The following is a 15,482-nucleotide window of genomic DNA, read 5'->3' as shown; positions in this document are numbered from 1 at the left end:
TCAATGGTACTTAAAATGATTACAAGCATCCTCTAGGATGCAGACTATAGAACTGGAGGTGCTTGTGCAGTGTAAGTGTTGATCACATAAACCTCTCTTATATCCTTAGGCTGAGTTCGCTGCCTGAGTGGGACAAGAGAGACTTTAAAGCAGAGAACAGAGTGGGGAGAAGCATCCGAAAGAGATGAAGAATGGGGGCTAAGAGCAACAGTGGGTGGTACCCTTGGAAAGTGGCGGGGCAAGTAAAATGCCCCCCCCCCCAAAAAAAAAACAATACCTCGCCCTCCAAAACCGCAAAGTAAACCATCGCTCCTCCAAAAGCCCAAACCAGAACACTAAGTAAAAAATAAACACAACCACTACACTTACATGAATTTCACACATACATGCATTTCACACATACATGCATTGCACACACATGCACTACACGTTTAAAATAAAAAGCGGCACTTACCCATGGCTGTGCATCCTCCTCGGTGCTCTTCTCCTTTGCTGATGCTGGAGGAGCTGCCCTAATCAATCCAGATACTGCTCTCACTCTGTTAATCAGCATGAGAACAGTGCCTGGATTGGATGGAGCTGCCTGGCTGGACACTGCTTCAGGCCCTAAAGGCCTGCGCTTGATCTCCACCCAGCTGTCTTAAGACAGCTGAGTAGAGAGCTTCAAAGTGTGCATGTCACTTTGGCCGGCACCAAACAGCCAGCCAAAGTGACATGCGCGCTTTGGAGTATCCAGCCAAGTCACTGCTCCAGTCCTCTGCTGCCTGAATACTATGTAAATCTGACTCTTGAGAGATAAATACTGAAACCTTTAGCAAAAATATTTTAATTATGATTGGACTTCTGGCACTCTTCACCACACCTCTTTGTACTTTTTTCATTCATGTCAATCTCTTTTAGGTAGTAAAATTGTGAGGTTTTGTGTCGTAGATGGACTCTTGCTCCAGGCAAGACTGCTGGTTTAAGTATGACAGTACTTATGTTTATAGACGACTATGCCAATCCTACAACAAAACGCAACTGTCATCCCAACCCTTCCAGCTCACAAGAAGTACCTCACCAAAAACCCAAAATAGTTAAAGGTGATTTGTGGCAGCCTTTATGCATGAACTCAAAGGTGTGATGTCTCAGGGAGCGTCGTGGTTAAACGGAGATTAACCTTTTTCTCACATCAATAACATATCGCAATCACACACAGGTAATGAAGAATATGCAGTGAAGTTTCAACCAGGTTTATTTCAGTAGAACTGCAATCTGTGATAAGTTGCATGGGCTGCAATGATTAAGATAATGAATAATGCAAGGAATAGAATAGTAAAGACGAGAGTCATTAATAGAAAGACCCCCACCATCTTGAAATATCACGAAACAACATAGAGTGTGCGATGTGTCCCAATACCCTAGCATGTAGGCCTAACCTAGAAGAGAGCTAGGTGTGTTAAACATCAATCTGCCAATGCCATGTCCATGAGAAGAGCCCTAAACCCTTGTTACCTTGGAATGAGGTCTCTAGCTCAGACTCCTCAGGAACACGAAGACTGGGTCAGTGTCAACGTGACATGCCGCATCGATAACAGCAATGGCATCTGGTCGGAATACCTCTGCCTATCTGATAAAGTGAGGAGTACATATACAGATCTGCCTGGACCCCTGACATGGGTTAGTTCCCAAACAATAGATAACAAGGCGTGCTTGGGACAGTCATTAAAATAAACAATTCCCTCGAAAGTGTGACGAGAGAAAGTACCTAACGCGGACACCTTCAGTTTGTTTGTATTTGTCGCCTGATCTTGACGCCTTAGTGAGGTGGCACTGATAAGGAAATCCAAAACATGGGCCCAAGTCAAAACAAGGCAGTCATCTTCAAATAATTAATCAAATAAATGTGCTAAAACAGAGCAGGCTAAGTAGGGTAAATGTCACTAGGTGACGGGGGCACAAGTCTGCAAGCCAACGGCTATGCTGACTTCTGTATCCCTATAAAAACAAACTAGGATTCACCGCAGTTTTTAATAATCGATTATTGCAAATTACAAGGCATAACAATACAAAACAAACATTGCATGACAGGTATTGCAAAACGCACTGTCCTTATAAAAATACTCTTCAGGTTTGACGGCTTCCCATATATATTTTTTGTCATTGGGTCCATCTTTTGGGTAGTCCGTTTTTTAATCCAATTGCCTAAATGTCCAAGTATCTGACACAAAATTTGATTAGGCTGGTGATTGAAGTATTGTCAGATCCTTTTCCATTTGTTAAGGACTCCTTATAGAAAAGAAAGTGGACATGATTCAGCCTGTTTCACTTCTGGCTCCTCCTGACTGAATAAGGAGTGTGGTTTCTCTCTGATAGCTTAATCAACAGAGGGAGAGGGCACTCAGTGCAGTCTGCTCATCCCCATTAACCCTCAACGGAAACTTGCAAGGATCGAGTCAAGGTAAGAACAGCCCTCTTTGTAATTACTTGTATGTACTGAATAAGCTTGCATCCAGTCCAGACTGGCTGTGTGTCTCCCTTACTGTTGGTATCAGCACAGTTCACCTCAATCTTAGGTGTCTTCCCTTTTGCCTGAGTCGACATATATCCTGCAATCATGACCCAATAAATAGTCCAATAATAATTAAAATATTATTGTAGACTAAAAGTTTCAGTATTTATCCCTCAAGTGCCAGATGTACATAGTATTCAGATTGACAGGCCCAAGAGCTTAGAGGGTTATGTTGGGCAACCACCTGCTATAGACAGTTTCAAGGACATGTGGTGTAGTGTTATGGCCAGAGATGCCTACCTTGGTAATAGGGAGCTAGGTTCAAGTCCTGGCTGTGGCTCAACATCCTGTGATCCTTGGCATACCAATAAATCTCCCCATGCTAAAAAATGAATGCAACCTTGTGTAGGGGAACTGGTGATCACACAACACAATCAATGCCATTGGGATGAGTTTGCACTATATATAAAAAGAGAAATGAGGAGGAAAGGTGCAACAAGCAACCAGGAGGTAGGGTTGACAGCAACAAACAATAGAGCAGGAGGGAGAAAAAATAAACAAAATGGTACCTGAATCACAGCATGAGCAGTGGATGGACAGCAGCACTAATCAAATTAAATCAATCAGTACTTGGTCCATACTCCAAACAAAATAACAGGAAGTGACATCGGCAAGCGCTGGCCAATTAGGAGTCACCAAATGAGAGTGACAATGAAGACAATGAATGGTAAGCAATAGGCGGGCTCCAAGCCTCTTATTATAAAAAATATCCCTCACAGTGACAATACATGCATTGTCAGCAGGTGGCGACCTCAAGATGGAGCTCATCAAGCTGGCCTGTGGTCATAGGTCCTCTCATGCCTCCGTCGAAACTTGTCCACATCCTAGGCATCTACACTAAGGCAAAACTTTCCTTTCAGTCTCATATTTAAAGCATCCGTCACTTGCTTCTGGAAAATTAAACACTTGAGGAAAAGTCATCCTTTCAAAAGTCGTACTTACATTGCACACAACACCATATTGCCATAGGCACTCCCTTAGGGTAGTCACAGATCAACTATGACAACTACACTTACCTTGGCCTGCCTGAAAAACTCACAAGAAGCCTCCACTGTCTCTCTGTCACGAATGCAATATTATTTAAGGCCTTGGTCGAGATTTAATGAGCAGTGTATAACTTCTCATAGTAGTTGTTGACCACCACATTTCTATTACCCTGCTAGTTGTCCCTGTGTCTAAAACATTTTCCTTTGATGCTATGGCCATTGCCTTTGCAGCAACGAAACAGTGGAACCATCTTCTTTTGTAAATCTGCCCCTTTCCTTTTTATTAGTTTTTTTTTTTTCATGAAAGCCTTGCTTTGCAACAAATAATGTTTGTTAGTGTTTGCCTTACTGTTGTTAGGTTTTCCTCTAAGCTACCATGAAACTTAATTATACATGTCTACATGTGTAACAGCATACCATAAATGACAGCCAACTCAGTTTCAAATCATAGGAGTAATTACTCTACTAATCTCATTTATATGTTGACTGTTCATATGACCGATAAATGGATAAGAGGAGTACCCATAGGTTGTAAGGCATTCAATCCCAAAAAACTTGAAAACATACAAAATCACTGAAATTGATCAATCAGGATAGCATCCAGGTCACAGAGCAAACTCAACTGTACTAGTCAATCTAAAATAGTAGGAGGAACACTTGGACATAAGTTTTTTCTTTCAGTTAAACTATGCACATAGCAAACAGTCATCTCATACCACTAGTACACTACTAAAACAATAAGCATTAGATGCATTTATCTCGGGGGATCATCAGACTTCTAAACAGCTACATGAATAAAGTAAGGACTCTCCTGCAAAGCTCACATGTCGATGATGTGCAGTTTAAAAATAGAACAAGCATATGCCACAAAAAGTAATATGTGTAAAAATATTGTGCCACCGCCTTCAGGCTCCGAGAGGATGTATGTGTGTACATTTGCAGCCATCTTGGTATGGATTTCTTTTGCTTTAAAGATGAGCACTGTGCACCCACATGGAAATGCATCTGCCCTCTTTTATTTTGCCAATAGATGTTTTTAGTTCGACTTAAAGAGAGAACTGTGACTAAGTAAATGTGTATGCCTCTGAAGAAATGGCAGTTTCTGTGCTTCAAAACTGGAAAACTGTGTTGCTTAATACATAGGAACTTTATCAAAATTTTTCATGTAGTACATTTATTATGTACAACATAGGAGCCTACCTCTCAGCATGTTTTCACGTCTTCAACCGCCGTTCAGTCCTCACTGGCATGCTCCCATACAATCCTCATCCAAACACAGCATTCTGAATTCTAACCCAAGCCAAGTCAACTACAACAAATACTAAATGTGAGAAAGCTAGTTGTTTTACCGCCAGGGTCGCAATGACCCCCTAAGTATGTTGTTAGAAGTGTTCTTCTGTGGCTTCCTTTTCTATGATTTTGCTTAGGAACGTTAGATTCAAAATAGATCAATACTTTGTGTGGACTACTAATGACTTCTTTTTTAGAGACGTTATCAGTCTCTTTCAGCTGGCATAGGACCAGTCCCTGGTGTAGGAGGACATTGATTAGTGAAGCACCATTCATGCTTCAATAGATGTGAAATTCTTTGACCACACCATCAACACACTAAATCCTGAACTGCAGGATCACCCTAGCTTTCTAGTATCCACAGCACCATTATCCAGTAATCCACCACTTCACCACCAACACCTGGACTAAACCACTAAAACTCAGAACTCCACTATCCCTCTCAGGACCTCAACAACCTACAGACTCACTCATTTTAAACCTTCAATGCTGTGTGCTTAAGTTACCCCTTTGCCTACATCAGTTTGGTGTGTTGTGTTGCGCAGTGCATAATTGGTGTATCTGCTCTGGGTGTATGAGTGCTTGGGAAGGGTATAATGCAAGGATATAGTAGTACTGTGCAATGCACACATGTTGCATGCATGTGCGGGATGTATGTGTGCCTGTGAGTGTTATAATACATGAAGGATGTATTGATGGGCAGTGAATGCGTGTTAAATGAATATGCTGGGGGGTGCATGTGTTTCTATGAGTGGTACAATACATGAAGGATGTAGTTCTGGGCAGTGTACATATTTTACATTTCATGAAGGACCCTGGGTTTCATTTTGGGCGACCTCTGCCTGCATGGTGAAACATGAGACGAGGAGGTTGAGGAATCCCTCCAGACAGGCTTGTGTATTGCTGTTTTCTGTAAGCTGGGTGGGACACACAATGCAGAGGGGGAGAGTCAATCTTCACCGTAATCTTCAAAGGGTGGTCTTTGATTCAGTGAGAGGTCAAAAGGAAGGGACCTCAGCACATCTCAGGAAGGAGATGGGAATGATAAGAGAATCATAAAGAGTAGGGATGCGGCTGTGGGCTAACCATTAATGCCCATATCACTGTGGCTGATACCAGGAGTGAACTCTTGTCACTCCCATGACCTGTGCTGTGGGCCTATCAGGTTTGGAGTTACTCCTGCTGTGACAGATTGCTTTCAAGAGGGCAGACAAGCGGGCACTTCAAAAGAAGCAAACCCCCACAAACATACTCAATGAAATTTGGTGTCTGGTAATGAATTATACAAAGGGGGTTTGAGACCCCCAAAATTGTCTTCTGCCAAGCAGCTAGAACGGATGTGTGAAGAAAGGAAGCTCTACAAGTCATATGCCTGTGGCCGGGTCTGTGGACCAAGGCCCACTAGTCTCCCTGCTGGGTGTGATGACATCACCCAAGGAATCCAAGACCACCTACCCGGGAGCCTGAAACACAATCACCTGCCTGGTTGCCAAGACCAGTGTACCCTGTGAGGAAGACAAGAGCAATGGAGGGAGTGAGGTACATTGGCAAATTCTGTCTAGTGGACTCCCATTGCGAGGTGTGAGGAAACGGCTTCTGCATAAATCGGGTTGTTGCCGGTGTGCACAACAAATTCAGCCACCCTGTATGCCAGGGTAGGTTGGCCATGAAGTGAGCTATGATGAATGCTGTGCCAATCTGGCCAAAACCTGTGTGCAACTAAGAATGTGAAAAACGGTATGCTAGGAAGTGCTGTCGCAATGTGAACTTTGATGAACGCTATGCTGATGGAACCGGAGCCTGTCTGCAGTTAAGGGTTGACCAACTTGTATGCTAGGAGGGGCTGCCACACATAAGCTGTGCTCAACGCTGCGACAATTTGTGTGGAGCCGGTGTGTAGCTAAGGATCAGCAATCTTATATGCTAGAAGAGGTGCCATGCAGACATCTGCTGTACTGAGCAGATTGGTGCCCATGAACAGCAGGTATGCGTTGAGCCCTTATGCCGGGGGGGGTCACTGGAATTAGCCAGAAGTGTGTACTGACCCGAATCATCATCAGATAAGCGAGGCTGCTATGAGAAAACTACCATGCATCTATTCCAAGGGATCAACAATGGGAACTTCTCATCATCTTCCCGTAATTGTTGGAAAGACTAAAAGATTACCTACAACTAGGAGCCAGAAAGAACCTCAGGTTGCCACAGGAGCTCAACCACGTTTGAGAAGATCAGCAAGTGCAGCCTGGGTGCGTATGCAGTGAACTCAGTTAGAGCAGCTGCCACTGCTCTCACACCCCAGAGGGGGTATGCTCAAGAACTCCAGGACCTTTGAGCCTCCAGGTGCAGGTAAGACTGAATTCAGGCCAGCTGGGCCTGTTGGAACTTGCTGGCTAGATAGCACATCACAGCTGGACCACTTTTACCTTAGATCAGAGTCAGACGGGACTCTTGAGACTCAGATTGCTAGTGGCACATACCATGGATGTTGCTAATAGTGAATTGGGAATAACCATTATCACTAGAATGAGGTGAATGTGGGACAGAGAACCACCAAGGAAACACTAGTGTCCTGACCTGAGGAGGATTGTATAGTTCTTTTGAGTGTCGTAATTTTCCTGTGTGTTATAGCAGTCAAAATAGAATTGCATTTTTAATGCAGAAATGCATCTCAATATTCTGAACTGTAAAAAGGATGATCTCACCTCCAGAATTGCACTGCCTCACTCACCACAACATCACAACTACCAGCACCACACAAATAAACCAACTGCACTGTACGTCTATCTTGCACCTCACCATCATCACTACAATTGATAGCCACTCCACCTAAGACTTACATGTTCACTTCTCATTACAAACAGTACTCTATCAAAACCAACACTTCAACATGGCCACTAGTAATGTCTCACTAGCCTCAACTATATTTCCCTCTTTTGCACTACCACCACCCATAACCACATTGCTATCAATAATGCTGCATCAACATACCTGCACCAAACCACCAGTCACTACATCCATACTATCTCCATATTTTCATTAACAACAGTGCACAAACCATTCAATGCAATCACTATGCCTCAAAAGCAAAAACATTACATTACCACTCCGAACACCACACTGCATTTACCAAGACTGCACTCCCATTCACCAATACCACACTGCCACCACCCAGCACTATAGTACAAGGTTGGAACAATCAGTCCTATGCATCATACCATCACACTTGTAGCATGACACAACCACCCATAGTACCACTGCTCCATCCCCAGCATCACACCTACACTTATAAACTGCATCACCAGCACCAAACACTGCACAGACACTTGTTCACTAAACCACCAGCTCAAAGCATTGCACTGCATTTAGGACTGTGATACCATCTAACAAAGTTAGAATCTTTCTCAGTACTACATGAACTGCAGACCATCCCAGCAATACTCTGTTAGCCTTGAAGTATGGCACCATACCTGTTTATCACAACAACAAGCCCACAGCACCACCACCTCCAAGCCCAAAAACACCACCCATGCGAGTCACATCTATTCTCTGTCATGGTCCCACCTTCCCACCTACCTCCTCTCCGCCCACTAGCTAGAAAATACCATGCCACATCTCCTCATTTTCATCCCAACAGCAGCCCACCCTAGCCATTAGACCTGTATAACCCCTTCTACGCACCATTATTCCTCAGTGTCAAATGTAAATTCTCAGAGAAATACCTCCACCGCTCTCTCTACCACTGCACAAACATCTTCACATTCCTCAACACTACTTCAAGAAATGCACTAACAACCCCCAGCTGCAATACCACCACAATTCTGCAATGTGACACACCATCACCATACAAATACCCATAACTACTACACAACCACTCTCACATGACTGTCATGTGAGGCAGAGTATTAATTTCCTTTGCCTCCACAGCTGTGGTCTGTGCCCTACACAGCTATGTGTACCAATCCCATTTGTATACATCCTTGTGCACACAGGACCCTATATCCCTTTGTGCCTTGGAAAGGAGCTGTGCTCAAATCACAGTTTAAAACAAAATACCTTATTGTGAATGGTGAAAACAAGAGCACTTGTCAACCTGATCTATCAGGCTTATTATGGCACCCCAGTAAACATAGGGGGTCATTACAACATTGGCGGTATAAGGCGCTTACCGCCGTGCAGAAGACCGCCAATACACTGCCGCGGTAGACCGCCACAGCTATTATGACACACATCACGGAATCCAATGAAATTCAGACACCCACAAAACACCGCCACACCAAAGGTCAGCGATAAACATGCAGAAACAAATCCTCCACCTCCACGCCAACAGAAACACGCCCATGCTATTACGACCCACGAATCCACGCAGCGGTCTTTCAACCGCGGTATTCCATTGGCGGTACACACCGCCGCGCTCAAAATACACACACATCTCCAAAACACCGCCACATTGGACAATTACAAATACACACAACTGAGACACATACACACACCACTCCCACACACCCAACACAATATAAAATACACACCCACACCACCTACAACCCCCTACAACTAGAAATTCTGAGAGAAGGCCAGAGAGAGAGCACAGCTATTGACAACCCCATCACACAGAGGCACACAACACCATCACCCACACAACATCCACGCACAAAACACCACATACCACTACACTCACCACACTCATCAACACATACACCACCCCACACATCACACACACCACCCCATGTCACGCCAAAGACACCCCCGCTTCTCCAAGGAGGAGCTCAGGGTCATGGTGGAGGAAATCGTACGAGTAGAGCCACAGCTATTTGGCTCACAGGTACAGCACACATCAATAGCCAGGAAGATGGAGCTATGACGCAGAATAGTGGACAGGGTCAACGCAGTGGGACAGCACCCAAGAAATAGGGAGGACATCAGGAAGAGGTGGAACGACCTACGGGGGAAGGTGCGTTCCACGGTCTCCAGGCACAACATCGTGGTGCAGCGGACTGGCGGCGGACCCCCACCTCCTCCCCCACAACTAACAACATGGGAGGAGCAGGTCTTGACCATCTTGCATCCAGAGGGCCTCGGAAGAGTCGGTGGAGGATGGGACACTGGTAAGTCAAATCTTAACTATCACATCCCCCACCCTACCTGCATGCTATCACACCCTCCCACCCTCACACCCTCCCCTATCACCCCAAATCCTCACTAATCTACCCATGACACCAACCACCCATCCCAACACCAAGCCCTGCATGACACAACTAAGCATGGACACCCCTCACTAAAGCATGCCCACTGAACATACCCAGAACACCCCCCCAACCATCACCACACAAGCCCCCACACAGGAATGGCTGCCCTGGGGTTCACGCACACCCAACCATTTCACACCATGAAACACACACATGCAATAATCATGTTCTTATACCCCTGCAGGAACCCGAAGGAACGTCACCACACCAGAGGGTCCAGACAACACCACTCCACCCCCAGAAGAGGCCCACAGTGACGACAGTAGCTCTGCCCCACTGGATCTTGATGATCAGCCCGGACCATCGTGGGCCTCAGGACAGTCGGTTCTCCTTGCCCAGCCACAGCCCAACACCGAGCATACACCCTCTGGTAACACCAGCACAGCACCCACCCAAGCGGGCCCAAACCTCCCTACCCAGGACAGGTCAATCAGCGGTGTGTCCACCACTACAGGGCACCCAGGCTAATCCACCACCCCAACAACAACAGGGACCTGGGGGCAGTGGTAGTGGGCACACTGTCCAGGGGACGGAGGCACATGAACACCGGGGAACTGGGAGGGCTGCTGTGCGACAGAGGGAGGACAGGCCAAGGGAACCAACTCTCCACGAGGCCCTCTTCTCCATCATGGGAGCATACCACCACTCCCAGGAGACGATGGCGATGGTCCTGGACAAGTTGCAGGAGACCCTGCGTCTGCAGGAGGAGCAGTATTTGGGGTTCAGGGAGGAGCTCAGGACCATCGTCTCCGCCCTGGCCACCATCGTAGGGGTGCTGCCAGACATTCAAAAGACCTTGAGGGACACCGTGGCACTCCAAGGGGCCCCTGACACTAGCCAGGATGACGAAATGCCCACCACCTCCGCCGGCGCTAGTGGACAGGACGCCCCGCCACAGGACCACCACACCAGCATCTCACCCCCTGTAGACAGACAACCACCACGCAAGCGGGCCCTGAGATCCAGGAACAGGACAGAGCAAGATGGCAAGACCCCCGCCAGGAAATGAGACCACCCTGATTGTCCCCCCACTGTCCCACTTTGTCACCCTGTCCAGATTGGAACTGCCCCAGCTCCACTTCCAATGCCTAGATGGGCAGTGCACCTGTGAGACTAATGGACTGGACTCTGCCATGGACATTCCACCACCCATCCCCATTTTATAACCCCCCTTCATTTTTTGAGCACTTAAATAAACACCCTTGAAACACAAAACAAAAAAATCTGGAGTCAGTCTATGTATTATCAATTACAGTGTCATAATGGGTTACCCATTGTAAGGCTAACATACCAATGTCACACATCACAAGCCCTTCAAGGATGCAAGCATTTGACACGTAGGTTACCACACTTGTGAAACTGAAATGGAAGGGTACAACTCAATTAACAAATAGTGAGTGAAATGGAGGTACAGGATAGAGGTAGACGTGTGAAAGTTAAAGTAATGTTAAACCAGACAATTTTCTCACCTGTGTGTCACTGGAAATATTGCTGTATGACTGACTCCCTGTTGTCGTTTTCTTCATCCTCAGCTTCATCCTCATCACTGTCCACAGGCTCCACAGTCTCCACAGGCTCCACAGCTGCCACAACACCGTCATCTGGATCATCCTCCTGCAGAAAAGGCACCTGGCCATCGCAATGACAAATTATGGAGCATGGAGCAGGCGACGATGATGTCGCACACCTTCTTTGGTGAGGAGAATAGGGATCCACCTGTCATATGGAGGCACCTGAACCTGGCCTTCAGAAGGCCGAAGGTGCGTTCGATTACCCTCCTAGTCTGCCCATGGGCATCATTGTACCGTTCCTCTGCCCTGGTCCTGGGATTCCTCACTGGGGTCAATAGCCAGAAAAGGTTGGGGTAACCAGAGTCCCCCAATAGCCATACACGGTGCCTCTGGAGTTGACCCATCATATCAGGGATGCTGCTATTCCGCAGGATGTAGGCGTCATGCACAGAGCTAGGGAACATTGCATTTACCTGCGAGATGTACTGGTCTGCCAAACAGACCATCTGGACCTTCATCAAATGATAACTCTTCCTGTTCCTGTACACCTGTTCACTCCTGCGGGGGGGACCAGAGCTACATGGGTCCCATCAATGGCACCTATGACGTTGGGGATATGTCCAAGGGCATAGAAGTCACCTTTCCCTGTAGGCAAATCCTCCACCTGAGGGAATATGATGTATCTCCTTACGTGTTTCAGCAGGGCAGACAACACTCTGGACAAGACGTTGGAAAACATAGGCTGGGACATCCCTGATGCCATGGCCACTGTTGTCTGAAAAGAGCCACTTGCAAGGAAATGGAGCACTGACAGCACCTGCACGTCAGGGGGGATTCCGGTCGGATGGCGGGTTGTGACATCAGGTCTGGCTCCAACTGGGTACATAGTTCCTGGATTGTGGCACGGTCATACCTGTAGGTGACAATGACATGTCTTTCTTCCATTGTCAACAGGTCCACCAGCAGTCGGTACACCGGAGGATTCCGCCATCATCTCATATGTCCTAGCTGACGGTGCCTAAGAAGGACAACAGCGAAGAACCAGTCACTATTCCTCCAGGTATGTACCCACAGTTACACACAAGACTACACCAGACAAAAAACCCTTCCTGTATGTGTGTTGAGTATAGGCCTAGCTATGTGTGACGCAGTAGTAAATGAAGCCATGTGGGCCCCTGAAATGGCGGCTGCCTGACCTCTAAACTGGGACAATGGGATTGTGGGGTAACTGCGCTGGCGTTACACACCGTCGCAGTAGGCGGTCGTAGACCACGGCGCAATGCTGCATTGGTTAACATTGGACCCTATGGGTCCCAGGAGCCAATGAACAGGTGCGCCGGCAGTGATGATGCGCACCGCCGCGGACGTCACCGCCATTTTCTATCCATTCAATCACTAGATACCTGACCTTCGACAGGAGAGGACCTACACTGAAAGTGCTGCTGTGACCTCGGTCTGGAAGCGATGATGGCTGCTGCGTCTGGGGAAAGGGCCCCTGCCTTCACTGCACAGGAGTTGGAGAAACTTGTGGATGGGGTCCTCCCCCAGTACATGCTACTCTACGGTCCTCCAGACCAACAGGTTAGTACACAGGGAGCACGTTCTATGGGCTAGGCCTGGGTGGAGAGGGCTGGGTGGAAGAATGAAGGGGCCAGAGTTCATAGAACATTTATGCATGGGAATGAATGGGCCACATGGCCTGAGTAGGGAGGGGGCCACTCACATTGACAGCAGTTGGTAATGACTATTCCTCTTCCCTTGTGCATGTCATGTAGGTCAGCGCCCACCAGAAGAGGGACATTTGGCGTGCCATCGCCAAGGAGGTCCGGACCCTGGGGGCCCACCAGAGACGGGGTACTGACTGCCGTAAGAGATGGGAGGACATTCGCCGCTGCAGCAAGAAGACGGCGTAGGCTCAGCTGGGGATGGCCTTCCTACGTGGGAGGGGTGCCCGTCGCACCATGACCCCCCTGATGTTCCGGATCCTGGCGGTGGCCTACCCGGAGTTGGATGGGCGCTTGAGAACATCACAGCAGACACAAGGGGGTGAGTACAACCTCATTCTGCGGACTTTGCGTGCAGTGGAGGGGTCTGGGTGGGGGAGGTGGGCTGTGGGTGTCCCTAGGCCAGGGCGAGTTAGGTAGGCAAGGCCCCTCCATAATGTAGGCCATGTGGCACTCAACCCCACCTCAGCAGAGTGCCAACTTGAGGTATAGTTGCCCCTGTGGCATCCATGTGCACAGATTTCCATCATTGCCATGTAGGCCATATCCCAGAAATTGCATGTGCAGAGGTCAGGAGCATGGCGTAATGCAGGGGGCTGCTGCGTCTGTCTAGTCCGCCAACGGTAGCGGCATGCCATGCACTAAAACTCTCTTTGTTCTGTCTCCCCCCCTTTTCCTGCTCTCCCTGTCCTTTTGTACATCAGCATCATCAGACGGAGGTACAGTGGCACCGGAGCACGAGGGAGCTGCATCCTACATGGCCATGGAGGGCCACACCACAGACTCTGAATGCACCAGTGGGACAGAGGGCGAGGGGAGCTTCACGTCGGCCACCGGATCACCAACCAGCGACACGGACTCGTCCGCCGATGGGAGCTCCCCTGTGGTGGCGGCACCATCTGTGCGCCCCACTTCTACAGGTACAGCCGCCACCTCCCTTACCAGCACCGCCTTCCCAGCATCCCCTTAGCGTTCGCCCCGTGCCCGCTCACCCAGGAGGGTGGCCATCACCTTCGCCCCAGGCACCTCAGGCCCTGCCCCAGTCACCTCTGCTGCCCTCAGTGAGGAGGCCATTGACCTCCTCAGGTCACTCACTGTTGGGCAGTCTACCATTGTGAATGCCATCCAGGGTGTAGAAAGGGAGTTGCAACACGGTAATGCATTCCTGGAGGGCATTCATTCTGGTCAGGCTGTCCTTCAGCGAACCCTGCAATCTCTGGCCTCAGCACTGATGGCAGCCATTGTCCCTGTGTCTAGCCTCCCCCCTCCAACTTCCTCCACCCAGACCCAATCTCCTGTAGCCCAGCCTATCCCAAGCACACCTACAGACCAGCATGCACACAAGTCAGCACACACAAGTAGCTCAAGCAAACATAGACACCACACACACCACAGGCACTCACGCAAGCCTCACCCACATACAGACAAAGCAACATCCACTGTCTCCACTGTGTCCCCCTCCTCCTCTTCTCCCTTCCAGTCTCGTCTACACACACACCTGCATGCACCACATCTACAGGCACTAGGACTCGCACCAGGACACCCAGCACCACAATCCGCTCACCTGCACTCACCACCTCCACTGCCATTTACACGTCCCCTGTGTCCTCTCCCAATGTCTCTGTGACGCCCCCTCCCAAAGTACACAAACGCCGGCAATCACTCACCCAACATCCATCCACCTCACGACATCCTCCAGTACCTGCACCTGCACCCAAAACACTTAAAGTGACACCTCCTACAACCACCTCCTCTTCCTCCACTCCCAGACCCCCTCCAGCTACCCATCCCAGTGTCCGTCAGAAACTGTCCCTATGTCAAATTGACCTTTTTGCCCCCACCCCCCCTCCAATTCATCAGTCCCGTCGTAGCGCCTCAGCCAAAAAGCCTCCAGTACCAGTGGTGCGTGTTCCAGGTTTTTGGAGTGCACCAGCCACCAGGGCAGGCAGTAGGACCCGGAGCCAAGGCACTGGCAGCCCACCCCCTGTAAAGGCTCTGAAATTGGAGAGTGGACGACGGGACCGTCTTAAGACTCCTGGTGGGACAACAAGTGACATGGGATCGAAGGCAATTGGTGAGTCAGCTGTAACTCCAAAAAAGGGGGGGAAGGTCCAGAGGAAGTCTGCCCAGCCTGTTGTGAGTGTCACGGCAGGGAGGTGCGCCATCATTTCCGGTGG

The sequence above is a fragment of the Pleurodeles waltl genome, chromosome 8 (assembly GCF_031143425.1).
Source record: "Pleurodeles waltl isolate 20211129_DDA chromosome 8, aPleWal1.hap1.20221129, whole genome shotgun sequence".
Taxonomy (NCBI): Eukaryota; Metazoa; Chordata; class Amphibia; order Caudata; family Salamandridae; genus Pleurodeles; species Pleurodeles waltl.
This window is presented reverse-complemented; position numbering follows the sequence as displayed.